The sequence below is a fragment of the Sinohyriopsis cumingii genome, chromosome 2, assembly GCF_028554795.1.
Source record: "Sinohyriopsis cumingii isolate HCF-2022 chromosome 2, ASM2855479v2, whole genome shotgun sequence".
Lineage (NCBI taxonomy): Eukaryota > Metazoa > Mollusca > Bivalvia > Unionida > Unionidae > Sinohyriopsis > Sinohyriopsis cumingii.
In genome coordinates, this window is record NC_142962.1 from 131,536,648 (window position 1) to 131,552,291 (window position 15,644).

A 15,644-nucleotide genomic window follows, 5' to 3' on the forward strand; every position below is an offset into this window, starting at 1 on the left:
TAGTCAGCGAAAATGCCTTTCTGACTGGGATCACCCTTGTGGTATTGTTGTGTCTTGGGAAAGTGGCAAATTTCGTACACTTCTAACAGTTGGTATCCCATGTCCAGAGCTTTGAACAATTCTACGCTGACCCAGGTTCCCGTCAAGGCACGTTCTTCCTGGGTGTGCTGACAAGGTTGGTCTTGGTTGCACGTTTCGGCACAAGTACGGCACAATGGAAACATCAGTTTGCCTTGACAATGGTGAGGTAAGACGGGATGGTATAGGTTCGTGGGAGGCAAAACTTTACACTTGATCAGGCCTTCGTATTGTCGAATGTTTTTCAGGTCGATGTGTTCCGTTAACAATTGCGGGTGCCCTACAGGAAAGCGACAATATTTGCACACGTAGGATTACAGCGAACACACGTCCAAGTATTTGATTTCTTCTCCTTTCTCTTCGTCGGCTTGGTACAGCAAACAGGTGGCATTGGTCCTTCCTCCGTACAAACTATCCCTCGGGTTCAGCGGGTCCATGAACTGGTAACTTTCTTCCATGGTTCGTTGTAAAAACTGATTTTTAGTGCTACGATCAGGGTAACAGACGGGACATCCGTGAAATAAGCAACCGTTAAACTCGTACACGATCTTTGAGTTTTCTAAGTCCCAGCCATCTACCGAATACGTTCCGATGGTCTTTTCACCCCCTCCGTTGCGGGCATGCTGAATCCATTTGTTTTCCTTGTCGCACAAGTAATGTAACCAACGTAGGGCTTTGACCGAGTATTGACGTTTGACAAAGTTGGTCGTTTGAGGGCTGATGACAGCCACGGTGTTTTCAGGCATGAATCGTTGTCGATACACTAAGGAACACGCTTTGGCAATGGTGCAAGCTTCCTTCAAAGGATCGACCCCTCCGTGTTCCATGAACAGTTCTCGAAATTTTCCACAGCAACGCCGTAAAATGTCCACGTCGGAACGACAATACTTTAGCATTTCTTCCTGAAAGTCGAAAGGGTCCGAGGCGTGAGCCTGGTACCAAGCGTAGAAAGCTTCTCGTTGTTCGGTACGCATGTTGTCGGGGTCGTAATAGTGAGCCTCAGGTAAATGGGGTAGAACGGCGTGTTGATTGGCTTCCGTATTGAAAAAGTGTGGAAAGTACCCTTTAGCCATTTCTGTCATTCCAAACGTTTTAGGCATTCGACTCAAAGGCATGGCCAAATAGCTCATCGAATCTTTAAACTGTACTTGTCCCACTTGCGTGAAAATGATTTTGGCTCCGTTCAAAGTCACTTTAGGACGTTCGGTGCCATGTTCCGTATAGTATCTGAGAAGAAACTGTCCATCGTATCCGGAGAAATTGTGAGCCATCACCGTGGCATGACGATGACAATCTCCGTAACGTTCGATGTCCTCTTGACTCCACGTCTTGTCGATGGGGTCTAAGACCCATCGAGCGAAATCGGCTAGCGTGTTCGGTCCCCGAAAGATTTTTTCACGTCCTCCAGGAATCTTGCTGCAGTGAGGGCAATGACTGAAGATAGGTTCTTGAATGCACTTCTCGCACGCTCGATGAGCCACGCAGAAATTAGGAATGTGAATGCCAGTCTCTTGCATGCATTCGAAATCGAAAAAGATGAAATTGCTTTTCTTCTTGTGACCATCCTCTTTCTCTGGTTGGGGTTGGTATTTTTGCACGTAGCATTGGTGTTTCAAGTCCACGATGTGATGACAAATGTGACATTTTTTTCCCTGAACATACGTGTGCCTTGGTACTATTGGTACGTATGCCTTGTCTACACGTAGGGCACAATCTCAGGAGTTGACAAGCACATTTCTGCTGTGAACCTTGCGTCTTCAGATGTTGTTGGTAACAGGCAGGGCTGACAAACGTGCGCAGACAAGCAGGACAATGCAATGGTTTTTGCCTTTCGCTCAGACAGGGTGGAGAGGCCAAACATCCTGGGCATTTCGATCCACAATGTTTGTGTTGCTCTCGATTATTATAACCACGGTCACATTTCTCACAGTAATATCTGTATCCCAGGAATCCGGGGATGGCAGTAATGGTATCGAAATGTTCATTGTGATAATAGACATGAATGTATTTTCCGTCCTTAAAGTCTTGGCCTCGAAACAACAGAGGTCCGCGCACTTCTTGAGGGTGCACTTTCAAGGTGTATCGTGGAGCTAGGGCATCTTGCAATTTTTGCATCTCAGGAATGCCACAGGGTGTGTCTTTGGACAGTCCGGCTTGTTGTAACAGGAGTTCTGCTTCATTTCGTTGTTTGGCTCGATCGGATCGTTGAATAGTTTTCCAGGTTCTTTTCCATTCTACCGTGTCGTTCTTGTTGGCATAGGTTCGTCCCACCACGATGGCACGGGCTAAACACATCTGGTCTTGAGGGTTGTTAATTCGGACGAGACTTGTTTTGGTGTTGCGAAGGTCGTCCACCAATAAGACCTTTTTGCGTCCAGTCCCTTGAGGAGGAGAGACGTGGGCCATTTTCAGTGTGGCTTTACCATCGGTGATGTCAAACTGATCATTAGATTGTTGTACGTGTTGAATCTTGTCCATGACTTTGGAAGGGGCTAGTTCTGCGGGTCTGCTAAACTCGATCCAAACAGGGGATTTCAAGCTGTCGTGATCTATGGATAGTGTCAATAAATCGTCTTCTTTGGGTTGACATTGTCGCTTTAGTGTGGTGAGCAAAGAATCCCACATCTCGGTGATAAACCCTTCTGCTTTCTCCAATGGTACGTCGGACTTGAAATCTTTAAACTTCACCGTGTAGGTGTAAGTCGTGGTTCTAAATTTTCTAGAGGGTCGCTTTTCCGTCTCTCGAATGTGATAGTACTTTTCAGGGTTAACTGGTGGACTTTGGTTTGCAGTGGGCTCTCTATGTCTGGTCGCAGACGTGGAAGGTGTTGGTTCAGGTTTGCTCATGTCTTCGTTTTGAGCGAACACTTCTTTTCGTGCGTGAGGCGATACGTCACTTCGCTGCCTCTTACGTTCTTCTTCTCTCTCACTGAAATCGTGCGATCGTTTCATCTCGATTGCTGATTCAGAAATGATTTAACCAAGTTCATTCTCTCCATATATACCCTCTCTACCTCTTGTTGTCACAATGACTTGGTATATTTCACAAGGGCAAGTGAAAGCCAAGCATATAGGAGCCCAACGACAGCGGTGCGTCTTAAACACCTCATGCATCTTGATGACCCTTCGATTCAAACCCTACCACGAAAGAAAAAAGTTGCAAGAAAAAAAACCCAGACAGTTGGTGTCTTCAAGAGAGCTAGAGACGCCGGCACTGTGTCGCTGGGACACGTACGTACTCCAGAAAACTACGCCACTCGACAACGTTGTCTCCTTCTCTCAGTCACTTCTACTTTGTCGCTGAATACATTCTACCAACCCTGTTTTTTACACACGTTTCTTCATCTGATATTTTTAAAAAATATACTAAACGCATTTTTAAAAGAACTACCCTTTTTCGACAGCAGTGACGGTGTCTCCTCCTGCTGTTACCACTGTTGCTGCACAAAGATGATCTTTCCTTAAGATCAAAATATGAGACAGAGCAAGTAAGTTGTGAAGTTGAGCGGAGGTGTCTAAACAACAACTGTCAAGCCCCTATGTTCCATTTCTGTTTGTGATAATAACTTGTGATACTTCACATTTTCTAAAGTGGAAATCTTTACAAACCGTACAAAAGTTATATGACTTTGGCTTCTGACAGTTGTACAGACTCTTCACTTTATAAGTGTCACGAGAAAATAGTGTATCCAAGTTTTACCATTTTCCAGAACACCCACACACTTGCAACGTGACCAGAATCTGTACTTCTTTATTTGTGGATATCCAACAGACCCGTCCCAGCATATATAGCTGGTTAAGAACTGTAGGAATATCACCTCATTTTTTTCAGAAATATCAAAGCTTTTATGTGTATCTTCCCTGTTCCACCCTTTATTAGTGCTTAGGTATATTCCCTAAAAACACAAACAATTTGGAACAAAATAAAATTTTGAATTAAGGTTTCTCTCTGTTTATACATTTTTTTTTCAAGTTGTTGGTACATGGCATATGACATCCAAATACTTTCTCTAACTGAGAGGCATTTCTACACATGTCATTGCCTTTGTTAAATTCGGTTTTGTTGGTTAGTCATCGTTAATCTTTAATTCTATTTTTATGATGTATTTCTTTTTTGCTAGAAGATTTAATTTATTTATGTTGTTTAGTCTGTTGCTGCAATGCATGTATCTATAGCAAAGTGTTTAAGTTTGTTCAGTTTTTTATTTCAAGCTCTACAAAAGGTACCAAGTTTGCCTTTCAAGGGGATTGAAACTTTAAGTTACGCGGACGTGAAGGAAAACATACCTTTGTTACTACAATTTATTGTCTTTGTGTTCGTTCTAATCATGCTTGCCTTATATCTTTTTGTTTTAGGATCATATTTCTTCTGATGTAAATACATACATCAATGGATAGACAGCTTGGGTTATCATCCTTGAGGTTCACTGTACTTTTAGTTTCTTTACTTCATACAAACCCCAAAATCACTAGCTTGAAGGGAAAAAAGAATAACAAAAAACTGACACCTGGTACTGTAACACATCTGTCTCTGTTGATGTGAGTGTGCTTGACAAAGTGTTTGAGTAAGATTAAAAATGTTTGTCAGTTTCAAAACTCGAACCAGTACTGTGGCCGTTTAATATTTTCATGTGGCAAGAAGAAATGGTACAATACGCAACAAAGGGATTGTACATTTACACTCCAATCTGTCTGCACTGCAATGGTAACAACGCTCTTGCGTTGACATTATTTTGCCACACTACCTAAGAAAAAACAATTCATCACTCATCATAAACGATTTCATTGGCTATACATATTTTCTTACCGCTTTCGCTTCGAATTGACTTCAGTACCTTTTCGCACAGTGACAAGATCGGACGTGTTTTTTGTTTGTTTTTTTTTATTCTGCGGCTGGTCGCTACACTACTTGCTCTGAATTTACAAGCTAACATTGTGTTACGCATTGTAAGTGATTTCATTGACCAACCGATATTTTACACTTCTGTCTCTATTCATGTGAGTGTGCTTGTCAAAATGTTTGAGTAAGATTAAAAATGTTTGTCAGTTTCAAAACGCGAACCAGTACTGTGGCCGTTTAGTATTTGATCTGGCAAGAAGAAATGGTACAATACGCAACAAAGGGTTTGTACGTTTACACTGTCCAGTCTGTCTGCACTGCAGTGGTAACAACGCTCTTGCGTTGACATTATTTTGCCACACTACCTAAGAAAAAAACAATGCATCACTCATCATAAACGATTTCATTGGCTATACTTATTTTCTTACCGCTTTCGCTTCGAATTGACTTCAGTACCGTTTCGCACAGTGACAAGATCGGACGTGTTTTTTTTTTTTTTATTCTGCGGCTGGTCGCTACTCTACTTGCCCTGAATTTACAACCAAACAATGTGTTGCACATTGTAAGTGACTTCATTGGTCAGTCGATATTTTCCACCGCCTTAGCTTCAAATTGGTTTCACTTGTTATTCGCACCGCGAGATGATCAGACGCGTTTTTCTGTACCTGACCATTAGTCACTTCACAAACAATAAACTAACACACAAATGATCACGCCATGGGCGACTCATGGAAATTATGTTAGTCATGTTACGAAATATATCACGACTTGTTTGGATGTACTTTTCTGTGGTCACTCTTTAATCACATGCGTCTTCAGTTCACTCTTGTGATATTTTTTAAAGGGTGTATTTTTTCTATGGATGTGATTGTTATGTTCTATATGTTCTTTCATGTTTTCAGTGATTTTACTATATATCTGTATTTTAATTTAGATGTATAGACTATGTAGTCTGAAATAAAGAATTCTTATCTTATCTTATGTAAGTGGAATGAGTGTTTCTTTGAAACTTTCATAAGGAAAATATACCGTAAAAAAAACAAACGTACGTGCCGTGATATTTTTAAAGTAGGAATACATGCTTTCTCTCTCTCTCTCTCTCTGGTTTTGATTTATACCCTAATGAAATATGTTCCCGTTTGAAGATACCTCTCCAAAATTGTGATCAGTGGTCACCATAATTACGCGAACTGTTCCGTTTGTCATCTTATTTTTTTCAAAAGTTTACACTCTAAAAAATTGTAGAACGATTTTTTTTCTTCCATCAGTAAATCTTTGGATAAAATAAAAGCTTGAGTTTGCACAATTCTGGTATCTTAACTTTATCCTATTTTGGAACTGCAACATGTCACGGAATTTTTTTTTCTTCTAACATTAGATTTACAGTTTTTCAGAAAAAAAGACAATCACACGGCTTTTTCAAGAATGAAGCAAGCGACATTGCACTGTATAACCCTGCCTATGGTTAACTCTGAATTCTAAAGTCAAAACATGGGTTCAGGAAAAAATACAACAATGTTCGTCCTATCCTCCTAAGACGAACATTGTTACATTTTTTCCTGAACCCATGTTTTGACTTTAGAATTCAGAGTTAACCATAGGCAGGGTTATACAGTGCAATGTCGCTTGCTTCATTCTTAAAAAAGCCGTGTGATTGTCTTTTATTTCTGAAAAACTGTAAATCTAATGTTAGAAGAAAAAAAAATTCCGTGACATGTTGCAGTTCCAAAATAAGATAAAGTTAAGATACCAGAATTGTGCAAACTCAAGCTTTTATTTTATCCAAAGATTTACTGATGGAAGAAAAAAAATCGTTCTACAATTTTTTAGAGTGTAAACTTTTGAAAAAAAATAAGATGACAAACGGAACAGTTCGCGTAATTATGGTGACCACTGATCACAATTTTGGAGAGGTATCTTCAAACGGGAACATATTTCATTAGGGTATAAATCAAAACCAGAGAGAGAGAGAGAGAGAGAAAGCATGTATTCCTACTTTAAAAATATCACGACACGTACGTTTGTTTTTTTTACGGTATATTTTCCTTATGAAAGTTTCAAAGAAACACTCATTCCACTTACATAAGATAAGATAAGAATTCTTTATTTCAGACTACATAGTCTATACATCTAAATTAAAATACAGATATATAGTAAAATCACTGAAAACATGAAAGAACATATAGAACATAACAATCACATCCATAGAAAAAATACACCCTTTAAAAAATATCACAAGAGTGAACTGAAGACGCATGTGATTAAAGAGTGACCACAGAAAAGTACATCCAAACAAGTCGTGATATATTTCGTAACATGACTAACATAATTTCCATGAGTCGCCCATGGCGTGATCATTTGTGTGTTAGTTTATTGTTTGTGAAGTGACTAATGGTCAGGTACAGAAAAACGCGTCTGATCATCTCGCGGTGCGAATAACAAGTGAAACCAATTTGAAGCTAAGGCGGTGGAAAATATCGACTGACCAATGAAGTCACTTACAATGTGCAACACATTGGTTGTAAATTCAGGGCAAGTAGAGTAGCGACCAGCCGCAGAATAAAAAAAAAAAAAACACGTCCGATCTTGTCACTGTGCGAAACGGTACTGAAGTCAATTCGAAGCGAAAGCGGTAAGAAAATAAGTATAGCCAATGAAATCGTTTATGATGAGTGATGCATTGTTTTTTTCTTAGGTAGTGTGGCAAAATAATGTCAACGCAAGAGCGTTGTTACCACTGCAGTGCAGACAGACTGGACAGTGTAAACGTACAAACCCTTTGTTGCGTATTGTACCATTTCTTCTTGCCAGATCAAATACTAAACGGCCACAGTACTGGTTCGCGTTTTGAAACTGACAAACATTTTTAATCTTACTCAAACATTTTGACAAGCACACTCACATGAATAGAGACAGAAGTGTAAAATATCGGTTGGTCAATGAAATCACTTACAATGCGTAACACAATGTTAGCTTGTAAATTCAGAGCAAGTAGTGTAGCGACCAGCCGCAGAATAAAAAAAAACAAACAAAAAACACGTCCGATCTTGTCACTGTGCGAAAAGGTACTGAAGTCAATTCGAAGCGAAAGCGGTAAGAAAATATGTATAGCCAATGAAATCGTTTATGATGAGTGATGAATTGTTTTTTCTTAGGTAGTGTGGCAAAATAATGTCAACGCAAGAGCGTTGTTACCATTGCAGTGCAGACAGATTGGAGTGTAAATGTACAATCCCTTTGTTGCGTATTGTACCATTTCTTCTTGCCACATGAAAATATTAAACGGCCACAGTACTGGTTCGAGTTTTGAAACTGACAAACATTTTTAATCTTACTCAAACACTTTGTCAAGCACACTCACATCAACAGAGACAGATGTGTTACAGTACCAGGTGTCAGTTTTTTGTTATTCTTTTTTCCCTTCAAGCTAGTGATTTTGGGGTTTGTATGAAGTAAAGAAACTAAAAGTACAGTGAACCTCAAGGATGATAACCCAAGCTGTCTATCCATTGATGTATGTATTTACATCAGAAGAAATATGATCCTAAAACAAAAAGATATAAGGCAAGCATGATTAGAACGAACACAAAGACAGCAAATTGTAGTAACAAAGGTATGTTTTCCTTCACGTCCGCGTAACTTAAAGTTTCAATCCCCTTGAAAGGCAAACTTGGTACCTTTTGTAGAGCTTGAAATAAAAAACTGAACAAACTTAAACACTTTGCTATAGATACATGCATTGCAGCAACAGACTAAACAACATAAATAAATTAAATCTTCTAGCAAAAAAGAAATACATCATAAAAATAGAACTAAAGATTAACGATGACTAACCAACAAAACCGAATTTAACAAAGGCAATGACATGTGTAGAAATGCCTCTCAGTTAGAGAAAGTATTTGGATGTCATATGCCATGTACCAACAACTTGAAAAAAAAATGTATAAACAGAGAGAAACCTTAATTCAAAATTTTATTTTGTTCCAAATTGTTTGTGTTTTTAGGGAATATACCTAAGCACTAATAAAGGGTGGAACAGGGAAGATACACATAAAAGCTTTGATATTTCTGAAAAAAATGAGGTGATATTCCTACAGTTCTTAACCAGCTATATATGCTGGGACGGGTCTGTTGGATATCCACAAATAAAGAAGTACAGATTCTGGTCACGTTGCAAGTGTGTGGGTGTTTTGGAAAATGGTAAAACTTGGATACACTATTTTCTCGTGACACTTATAAAGTGAAGAGTCTGTACAACTGTCAGAAGCCAAAGTCATATAACTTTTGTACGGTTTGTAAAGATTTCCACTTTAGAAAATGTGAAGTATCACAAGTTATTATCACAAACAGAAATGGAACATAGGGGCTTGACAGTTGTTGTTTAGACACCTCCGCTCAACTTCACAACTTACTTGCTCTGTCTCATATTTTGATCTTAAGGAAAGATCATCTTTGTGCAGCAACAGTGGTAACAGCAGGAGGAGACACCGTCACTGCTGTCGAAAAAGGGTAGTTCTTTTAAAAATGCGTTTAGTATATTTTTTAAAAATATCAGATGAAGAAACGTGTGTAAAAAACAGGGTTGGTAGAATGTATTCAGCGACAAAGTAGAAGTGACTGAGAGAAGGAGACAACGTTGTCGAGTGGCGTAGTTTTCTGGAGTACGTACGTGTCCCAGCGACACAGTGCCGGCGTCTCTAACTCTCTTGAAGACACCAACTGTCTGGGTTTTTTTTCTTGCAACTTTTTTCTTTCGTGGTAGGGTTTGAATCGAAGGGTCATCAAGATGCATGAGGTGTTTAAGACGCACCGCTGTCGTTGGGCTCCTATATGCTTGGCTTTCACTTGCCCTTGTGAAATATACCAAGTCATTGTGACAACAAGAGGTAGAGAGGGTATATATGGAGAGAATGAACTTGGTTAAATCATTTCTGAATCAGCAATCGAGATGAAACGATCGCACGATTTCAGTGAGTGAGTAGAAGAACGTAAGAGGCAGCGAAGTGACGTATCGCCTCACCCACGAAAAGAAGTGTTCGCTCAAAACGAAGACATGAGCAAACCTGAACCAACACCTTCCACGTCTGTGACCAGACATAGAGAGCCCACTCCAAACCAAAGTCCACCAGTTAACCCTGAAAAGTACTATCACATTCGAGAGACGGAAAAGCGACCCTCTAGAAAATTTAGAACCACGACTTACACCTACACGGTGAAGTTTAAAGATTTCAAGTCCGACGTACCATTGGAGAAAGCAGAAGGGTTTATCACCGAGATGTGGGATTCTTTGCTCACCACACTAAAGCGACAATGTCAACCCAAAGAAGACGATTTATTGACACTATCCATAGATCACGACAGCTTGAAATCCCCTGTTTGGATCGAGTTTAGCAGACCCGCAGAACTAGCCCCTTCCAAAGTCATGGACAAGATTCAACACGTACAACAATCTAATGATCAGTTTGACATCACCGATGGTAAAGCCACACTGAAAATGGCCCACGTCTCTCCTCCTCAAGGGACTGGCCCAAAAAGGTCTTATTGGTGGACGACCTTCGCAACACCAAAACAAGTCTCGTCCGAATTAACAACCCTCAAGACCAGATGTGTTTAGCCCGTGCCATCGTGGTGGGACGAACCTATGCCAACAAGAACGACACGGTAGAATGGAAAAGAACCTGGAAAACTATTCAACGATCCGATCGAGCCAAACAACGAAATGAAGCAGAACTCCTGTTACAACAAGCCGGACTGTCCAAAGACACACCCTGTGGCATTCCTGAGATGCAAAAATTGCAAGATGCCCTAGCTCCACGATACACCTTGAAAGTGCACCCTCAAGACGTGCGCGGACCTCTGTTGTTTCGAGGCCAAGACTTTAAGGACGGAAAATACATTCATGTCTATTATCACGATGAACATTTCGATACCATTACTGCCATCCCCGGATTCCTGGGATACAGATATTACTGTGAGAAATGTGACCGTGGTTATAATAATCGAGAGCAACACAAACATTGTGGATCGAAATGCCCAGGATGTTTGGCCTCTCCACCCTGTCTGAGCGAAAGGCAAAAACCATTGCATTGTCCTGCTTGTCTGCGCACGTTTGTCAGCCCTGCCTGTTACCAACAACATCTGAAGACGCAAGGTTCACAGCAGAAATGTGCTTGTCAACTCCTGAGATTGTGCCCTACGTGTAGACAAGGCATACGTACCAATAGTACCAAGGCACACGTATGTTCAGGGAAAAAAAATGTCACATTTGTCATCACATCGTGGACTTGAAACACCAATGCTACGTGCAAAAATACCAACCCCAACCAGAGAAAGAGGATGGTCACAAGAAGAAAAGCAATTTCATCTTTTTCGATTTCGAATGCATGCAAGAGACTGGCATTCACATTCCTAATTTCTGCGTGGCTCATCGAGCGTGCGAGAAGTGCATTCAAGAACCTATCTTCAGTCATTGCCCTCACTGCAGCAAGATTCCTGGAGGACGTGAAAAAATCTTTCGGGGACCGAACACGCTAGCCGATTTCGCTCGATGGGTCTTAGACCCCATCGACAAGACGTGGAGTCAAGAGGACATCGAACGTTACGGAGATTGTCATCGTCATGCCACGGTGATGGCTCACAATTTCTCCGGATACGATGGACAGTTTCTTCTCAGATACTATACGGAACATGGCACCGAACGTCCTAAAGTGACTTTGAACGGAGCCAAAATCATTTTCACGCAAGTGGGACAAGTACAGTTTAAAGATTCGATGAGCTATTTGGCCATGCCTTTGAGTCGAATGCCTAAAACGTTTGGAATGACAGAAATGGCTAAAGGGTACTTTCCACACTTTTTCAATACGGAAGCCAATCAACACGCCGTTCTACCCCATTTACCTGAGGCTCACTATTACGACCCCGACAACATGCGTACCGAACAACGAGAAGCTTTCTACGCTTGGTACCAGGCTCACGCCTCGGACCCTTTCGACTTTCAGGAAGAAATGCTAAAGTATTGTCGTTCCGACGTGGACATTTTACGGCGTTGCTGTGGAAAATTTCGAGAACTGTTCATGGAACACGGAGGGGTCGATCCTTTGAAGGAAGCTTGCACCATTGCCAAAGCGTGTTCCTTAGTGTATCGACAACGATTCATGCCTGAAAACACCGTGGCTGTCATCAGCCCTCAAACGACCAACTTTGTCAAACGTCAATACTCGGTCAAAGCCCTACGTTGGTTACATTACTTGTGCGACAAGGAAAACAAATGGATTCAGCATGCCCGCAACGGAGGGGGTAAAAAGACCATCGGAACGTATTCGGTAGATGGCTGGGACTTAGAAAACTCAAAGATCGTGTACGAGTTTAACGGTTGCTTATTTCACGGATGTCCCGTCTGTTACCCTGATCGTAGCACTAAAAATCAGTTTTTACAACGAACCATGGAAGACTTGTACCAGGACACTTGTCAGCGGCGCCTAAAGTTGGAACAGGAAGGATACCAAGTGGTGGAAATGTGGGAACACGAGTACGATCACCGTATGAAAACCGATCCCGAGTTTAAACGCCTCGTGGAAAGTTACCAGTTCATGGACCCGCTGAACCCGAGGGATAGTTTGTACGGAGGAAGGACCAATGCCACCTGTTTGCTGTACCAAGCCGACGAAGAGAAAGGAGAATAAATCAAATACTTGGACGTGTGTTCGCTGTAATCCTACGTGTGCAAATATTGTCGCTTTCCTGTAGGGCACCCGCAATTGTTAACGGAACACATCGACCTGAAAAACATTCGACAATACGAAGGCCTGATCAAGTGTAAAGTTTTGCCTCCCACGAACCTATACCATCCCGTCTTACCTCACCATTGTCAAGGCAAACTGATGTTTCCATTGTGCCGTACTTGTGCCGAAACGTGCAACCAAGACCAACCTTGTCAGCACACCCAGGAAGAACGTGCCTTGACGGGAACCTGGGTCAGCGTAGAATTGTTCAAAGCTCTGGACATGGGATACCAACTGTTAGAAGTGTACGAAATTTGCCACTTTCCCAAGACACAACAATACCACAAGGGTGATCCCAGTCAGAAAGGCATTTTCGCTGACTACGTGGATGCCTTTTTGAAACTGAAACAAGAAGCCAGCGGCTATCCTTCCTGGTGTCACACTCCCGAAGACCAAATACAATTCAAAGAGAAATACTATGAACAAGAAGGCATCTCTTTAGACCACATCGAGAAAAACGAAGGCAGGCGATCGTTTGCCAAAGTGATGTTAAATTGCTTGTGGGGTAAAATGGCACAACGACCGTGTTTACCCAAGACGGAATATTTGACAGAACCTTCCCGCTACTTCCAGATGATTCACGACAAAACCAAATACATGAAACACGTGGACGTCGTTCGAGAGAATTTGATCTTGGTCAATTACGAAGAAGATCTGGACTTTGTACAAGACGACCCTTTTGGAAATGTCATCATTGCGGCTTACGTGACAGCTCATGCTCGCTTAAAATTGTACGAAGCTTTAGAACTGTTAGGGGAACGCGTCCTGTACTTTGACACGGACAGTTGCATCTACATCGATCGACCGGGTCAGCAACACCCTGACATCGAAGAAAACCGTTTAGGAGCCTGGACAGACGAACACCCCGACGACAAGATTCTAAGTTTCGCGAGTGGTGGTCCTAAAAATTACGGCTACCAATACCGGGACAAACAAGGAGAAGTGCACACAGAGTGTAAAGTGAAAGGACTGACTCTGAATTATCGTACCAGTCGTGTGGTCAACTTTGGGGTATTGAAAGAAGCCTTGCAATCGGGAGAGGATGGAAACTTTAAAGTGACCACTCACCAACCGAACAAGATTGTACGTTTACCCCACTCACCACATCGTCAGTCGACCCCTGGAAAAAATCTATCAAATCGTGTACCAGAAGCGAGTGAGACTTCCCAATCACTTTACGTTGCCGTACGGTCACATCGATATTGGTCAGCATATAAAAATGGACAACGTCCAAGACCAATAGTTCATTGTCACTACCAAGACCAAACGACAAAAATGAATCCTTTCAAACAGCAAGTATAGAGCATAAGACTCAAGTCCAACGAGAAACTCGGGTGTGATTCTATGCCTCACGATCACATCACCAATACAATACCACATCTTAGTTGTTATGTACTAATGCCATGACAAACTAAGTGCAACCAGTGAAACTTCCAGACCACAAAACTTTACCTTATGGACATGCTGATATCACCCAGTATAAAAAGGGACGACTTCCAAGAACGACACTTCATTGCATGGACAAGCGACGAGAAAGATGAATAACTCTACGCAGAAGAAAATAGAGAAGGAACAAACATCATTGACCTCTTTCACCACCATACCGTCACAGCAAAGTGCGTTCAAGAAGGGAAAGGATTCAATAGACCTAAAGGAGTATTTTAGCATCCAAATGACCCAGACAGCGACCTCGAGAAAATTTAGAACGACAACTTACACCTACAACGTGAAATTTAAAGACTTCGCGTCTGACGCTCCAGCCGAGGAAGTATCAGGTTTCATTACGGATCTACTTGACTCACTGTTAGAGGAACTCAAATGTCATTGCCAAGTCAAAGATGAAGGTCGTTTGAGCCTATCTATGTATCACGACAGTTTTAACTCGCCTGTATGTCTCGGATTTAGCACACCTGCAGAAATAACTTCTTCCAAACTTTTGAGGGCTATTGAAGACGTGCGGTCGGTGAGAGAAAAATTTGACATCACCGATGGAAAAGTGACTATTCATATGGCATATGTTGTACCTCCATGGGAAGAAGACGATCACTGCTCTTGATCTGCTTACCGATAAGTGTACCTAGCACGATGGACGTAACAGCAGATTTACGACTGACAGGGAATACGAGATCGGAAACATCTATGCTGGGACACAAGTGGTAGCTGACCAGATTTTAAACAACGTGTGTAACGGATAGAGAGACAAACACGAACTTTCTCTTATTTGATTGTTTGTTACTTGTTTTGTTTTAACTTTTTCTTATAAACGAACATTTAATGTAAATTCGTTGCATATGAAGTGATTTTAGAAAGGAGTGAACGTTAATTTTAAACATTAGTTTACTAGAGTCAATAACTAAACAACTCGTAAATATGTTTCTTTTATGTTCAAATGTTTATGTATTTAATGGATAGTGCTTAGACCAAAGCACAGGCCAGAGAGCCCATGTATATATGTACTTGAATAAATGTTTTGAACCCATACAACAGACTTTTCTTTATCGAGTCTCTATTCTATCTGTGAGTCTTTCTTTAGAATATTTCTGTCCTCTTTTCTGTGTGTTTGAATGTGTATTTGTTTGTTTCTGTATGTCTATGTTTGTCCCTATCAACCCTTTGTCCCTACAAATACATTTCACCCTATAGAAGGTTTTGACCCTATAAACCTATGACGTTACCAATGTTTAATTCCCACTGATCCCCAGGTGACATTCCCATGTTCAATTTCCATGTTCAATTCCCCTTGTCGCTAGAGTGATCCAGGGTTTTTCTCCATGTTAAATTTCCCTTGTCGCTAGAGTGGCCCAAGGGGTTCTGTAATGCTAATTCCCATTGTCGCTAGGGTGGCCCCATATACTACTCAGGCCTCAGTATTAAGGTGGGCCACCATAGGGACAATGGGACTTACCATTAAAAACACCCCTGGGCCACTATAGGGACTATGTAAA